This window comes from Protomyctophum bolini (genome assembly GCF_963924005.1).
Source record: "Protomyctophum bolini genome assembly, chromosome: 15".
Lineage (NCBI taxonomy): Eukaryota > Metazoa > Chordata > Actinopteri > Myctophiformes > Myctophidae > Protomyctophum > Protomyctophum bolini.
Genome location: NC_137876.1, coordinates 22663893 through 22669892, shown reverse-complemented (window position 1 = coordinate 22669892; position 6000 = coordinate 22663893).

Genomic DNA, 6000 nt, shown 5'->3' with positions numbered 1-6000 from the left:
ATGAAAAATGAGGATAACATTTTTTTCAAAAATTCAAAAAACGATGGGCTATAACCCATGTTTTTTGAAATTTTGAATTTTCTTCAAATCCTCAAAAATGATGAAAAACGGCGTGCTATAGTATGCCGTACGGTAGGGGCTATAGCCCATGTTCAAAAATGATGAAAAATGAGGATAACATTTTTTTCAAAAATTCAAAAAACGATGGGCTATAACCCATGTTTTTTGAAAATTTGAATTTTCTTCAAATCCTCAAAAATGATGAAAAACGGCGTGCTATAGTATGCCGTACGGTAGGGGCTATAGCCCATGTTCAAAAATGATGAAAAATGAGGATAACATTTTTTTCAAAAATTCAAAAAACAATGGGCTATAACCCATGTTTTTTGAAATTTTGAATTTTCTTCAAATCCTCAAAAATGATGAAAAACGGCGTGCTATAGTATGCCGTACGGTAGGGGCTATATCCCATGTTCAAAAATGATGAAAAATGAGGATAACATTTTTTTCAAAAATTCAAAAAACGATGGGCTATAACCCATGTTTTTTTAAATTTTGAATTTTCTTCAAATCCTCAAAAATGATGAAAAACGGCGTGCTATAGTATGCCGTACGGTAGGGGCTATAGCCCATGTTCAAAAATGATGAAAAATGAGGATAACATTTTTTTCAAAAAATCAAAAAACGATGGGCTATAACCCATGTTTTTTGAAATTTTGAATTTTCTTCAAATCCTCAAAAATGATGAAAAACGGCGTGCTATAGTATGCCGTACGGTAGGAGCTATAGCCCATGTTCAAAAATGATGAAAAATGAGGATAACATTTTTTTCAAAAATTCAAAAAACGATGGGCTATAACCCATGTTTTTTGAAATTTTGAATTTTCTTCAAATCCTCAAAAATGATGAAAAACGGCGTGCTATAGTATGCCGTACGGTAGGGGCTATAGCCCATGTTCAAAAATGATGAAAAATGAGGATAACATTTTTTTCAAAAATTCAAAAAACGATGGGCTATAACCCATGTTTTTTGAAATTTTGAATTTTCTTCAAATCCTCAAAAATGATGAAAAACGGCGTGCTATAGTATGCCGTACGGTAGGGGCTATAGCCCATGTTCAAAAATGATGAAAAATGAGGATAACATTTTTTTCAAAAATTCAAAAAACGATGGGCTATAACCCATGTTTTTTGAAATTTTGAATTTTCTTCAAATCCTCAAAAATGATGAAAAACGGCGTGCTATAGTATGCCGTACGGTAGGGGCTATAGCCCATGTTCAAAAATGATGAAAAATGAGGATAACATTTTTTTCAAAAATTCAAAAAACGATGGGCTATAACCCATGTTTTTTGAAAATTTGAATTTTCTTCAAATCCTCAAAAATGATGAAAAACGGCGTGCTATAGTATGCCGTACGGTAGGGGCTATAGCCCATGTTCAAAAATGATGAAAAATGAGGATAACATTTTTTTCAAAAATTCAAAAAACGATGGGCTATAACCCATGTTTTTTGAAATTTTGAATTTTCTTCAAATCCTCAAAAATGATGAAAAACGGCGTGCTATGGTATGCCGTACGGTAGGGGCTATATCCCATGTTCAAAAATGATGAAAAATGAGGATAACATTTTTTTCAAAAATTCAAAAAACGATGGGCTATAACCCATGTTTTTTGAAATTTTGAATTTTCTTCAAATCCTCAAAAATGATGAAAAACGGCGTGCTATAGTATGCCGTACGGTAGGGGCTATAGCCCATGTTCAAAAATGATGAAAAATGAGGATAACATTTTTTTCAAAAATTCAAAAAACAATGGGCTATAACCCATGTTTTTTGAAATTTTGAATTTTCTTCAAATCCTCAAAAATGATGAAAAACGGCGTGCTATAGTATGCCGTACGGTAGGGGCTATAGCCCATGTTCAAAAATGATGAAAAATGAGGATAACATTTTTTTCAAAAATTCAAAAAACGATGGGCTATAACCCATGTTTTTTGAAATTTTGAATTTTCTTCAAATCCTCAAAAATGATGAAAAACGGCGTGCTATAGTATGCCGTACGGTAGGGGCTATAGCCCATGTTCAAAAATGATGAAAAATGAGGATAACATTTTTTTCAAAAATTCAAAAAACGATGGGCTATAACCCATGTTTTTTGAAAATTTGAATTTTCTTCAAATCCTCAAAAATGATGAAAAACGGCGTGCTATAGTATGCCGTACGGTAGGGGCTATAGCCCATGTTCAAAAATGATGAAAAATGAGGATAACATTTTTTTCAAAAATTCAAAAAACGATGGGCTATAACCCATGTTTTTTGAAATTTTGAATTTTCTTCAAATCCTCAAAAATGATGAAAAACGGCGTGCTATAGTATGCCGTACGGTAGGGGCTATATCCCATGTTCAAAAATGATGAAAAATGAGGATAACATTTTTTTCAAAAATTCAAAAAACGATGGGCTATAACCCATGTTTTTTTAAATTTTGAATTTTCTTCAAATCCTCAAAAATGATGAAAAACGGCGTGCTATAGTATGCCGTACGGTAGGGGCTATAGCCCATGTTCAAAAATGATGAAAAATGAGGATAACATTTTTTTCAAAAAATCAAAAAACGATGGGCTATAACCCATGTTTTTTGAAATTTTGAATTTTCTTCAAATCCTCAAAAATGATGAAAAACGGCGTGCTATAGTATGCCGTACGGTAGGAGCTATAGCCCATGTTCAAAAATGATGAAAAATGAGGATAACATTTTTTTCAAAAATTCAAAAAACGATGGGCTATAACCCATGTTTTTTGAAATTTTGAATTTTCTTCAAATCCTCAAAAATGATGAAAAACGGCGTGCTATAGTATGCCGTACGGTAGGGGCTATAGCCCATGTTCAAAAATGATGAAAAATGAGGATAACATTTTTTTCAAAAATTCAAAAAACGATGGGCTATAACCCATGTTTTTTGAAATTTTGAATTTTCTTCAAATCCTCAAAAATGATGAAAAACGGCGTGCTATAGTATGCCGTACGGTAGGGGCTATAGCCCATGTTCAAAAATGATGAAAAATGAGGATAACATTTTTTTCAAAAATTCAAAAAACGATGGGCTATAACCCATGTTTTTTGAAATTTTGAATTTTCTTCAAATCCTCAAAAATGATGAAAAACGGCGTGCTATGGTATGCCGTACGGTAGGGGCTATATCCCATGTTCAAAAATGATGAAAAATGAGGATAACATTTTTTTCAAAAATTCAAAAAACGATGGGCTATAACCCATGTTTTTTGAAATTTTGAATTTTCTTCAAATCCTCAAAAATGATGAAAAACGGCGTGCTATAGTATGCCGTACGGTAGGGGCTATAGCCCATGTTCAAAAATGATGAAAAATGAGGATAACATTTTTTTCAAAAATTCAAAAAACGATGGGCTATAACCCATGTTTTTTGAAAATTTGAATTTTCTTCAAATCCTCAAAAATGATGAAAAACGGCGTGCTATAGTATGCCGTACGGTAGGGGCTATAGCCCATGTTCAAAAATGATGAAAAATGAGGATAACATTTTTTTCAAAAATTCAAAAAACGATGGGCTATAACCCATGTTTTTTGAAATTTTGAATTTTCTTCAAATCCTCAAAAATGATGAAAAACGGCGTGCTATAGTATGCCGTACGGTAGGGGCTATAGCCCATGTTCAAAAATGATGAAAAATGAGGATAACATTTTTTTCAAAAATTCAAAAAACAATGGGCTATAACCCATGTTTTTTGAAATTTTGAATTTTCTTCAAATCCTCAAAAATGATGAAAAACGGCGTGCTATAGTATGCCGTACGGTAGGGGCTATAGCCCATGTTCAAAAATGATGAAAAATGAGGATAACATTTTTTTCAAAAATTCAAAAACAATGGGCTATAACCCATGTTTTTAGAAATTTTAAATTTTCTTCAAATCCTCAAAAATGATGAAAAACGGCGTGCTATAGTATGCCGTACGGTAGGGGCTATAGCCCATGTTCAAAAATGATGAAAAATGAGGATAACATTTTTTTCAAAAATTAAAAAAACGATGGGCTATAACCCATGTTTTTTTTAATTTTGAATTTTCTTCAAATCCTCAAAAATGATGAAAAACGGCGTGCTATAGTATGCCGTACGGTAGGGGCTATAGCCCATGTTCAAAAATGATGAAAAATGAGGATAACATTCTTTTCAAAAAATCAAAAAACGATGGGCTATAACCCATGTTTTTTGAAATTTTGAATTTTCTTCAAATCCTCAAAAATGATGAAAAACGGCGTGCTATAGTATGCCGTACGGTAGGAGCTATAGCCCATGTTCAAAAATGATGAAAAATGAGGATAACATTTTTTTCAAAAATTCAAAAAACGATGGGCTATAACCCATGTTTTTTGAAATTTTGGATTTTCTTCAAATCCTCAAAAATGATGAAAAACGGCGTGCTATAGTATGCCGTACGGTAGGGGCTATAGCCCATGTTCAAAAATGATGAAAAATGAGGATAACATTTTTTTCAAAAATTCAAAAAACGATGGGCTATAACCCATGTTTTTTGAAATTTTGAATTTTCTTCAAATCCTCAAAAATGATGAAAAACGGCGTGCTATAGTATGACGTACGGTAGGGGCTATAGCCCATGTTCAAAAATGATGAAAAATGAGGATAACATTTTTTTCAAAAATTCAAAAAACGATGGGCTATAACCCATGTTTTTTGAAAATTTGAATTTTCTTCAAATCCTCAAAAATGATGAAAAACGGCGTGCTATAGTATGCCGTACGGTAGGGGCTATAGCCCATGTTCAAAAATGATGAAAAATGAGGATAACATTTTTTTCAAAAATTCAAAAAACGATGGGCTATAACCCATGTTTTTTGAAATTTTGAATTTTCTTCAAATCCTCAAAAATGATGAAAAACGGCGTGCTATAGTATGCCGTACGGTAGGGGCTATATCCCATGTTCAAAAATGATGAAAAATGAGGATAACATTTTTTTCAAAAATTCAAAAAACGATGGGCTATAACCCATGTTTTTTGAAATTTTGAATTTTCTTCAAATCCTCAAAAATGATGAAAAACGGCGTGCTATAGTATGCCGTACGGTAGGGGCTATAGCCCATGTTCAAAAATGATGAAAAATGAGGATAACATTTTTTTCAAAAATTCAAAAAACAATGGGCTATAACCCATGTTTTTTGAAATTTTGAATTTTCTTCAAATCCTCAAAAATGATGAAAAACGGCGTGCTATAGTATGCCGTACGGTAGGGGCTATAGCCCATGTTCAAAAATGATGAAAAATGAGGATAACATTTTTTTCAAAAATTCAAAAAACGATGGGCTATAACCCATGTTTTTTGAAATTTTGAATTTTCTTCAAATCCTCAAAAATGATGAAAAACGGCGTGCTATAGTATGCCGTACGGTAGGGGCTATATCCCATGTTCAAAAATGATGAAAAATGAGGATAACATTTTTTTCAAAAATTCAAAAAACGATGGGCTATAACCCATGTTTTTTGAAAATTTGAATTTTCTTCAAATCCTCAAAAATGATGAAAAACGGCGTGCTATAGTATGCCGTACGGTAGGGGCTATAGCCCATGTTCAAAAATGATGAAAAATGAGGATAACATTTTTTTCAAAAAATCAAAAAACGATGGGCTATAACCCATGTTTTTTGAAATTTTGAATTTTCTTCAAATCCTCAAAAATGATGAAAAACGGCGTGCTATAGTATGCCGTACGGTAGGGGCTATAGCCCATGTTCAAAAATGATGAAAAATGAGGATAACATTTTTTTCAAAAATTCAAAAAACGATGGGCTATAACCCATGTTTTTTGAAATTTTGAATTTTCTTCAAATCCTCAAAAATGATGAAAAACGGCGTGCTATAGTATGCCGTACGGTAGGGGCTATAGCCCATGTTCAAAAATGATGAAAAATGAGGATAACATTTTTTTCAAAAATTCAAAAAACGA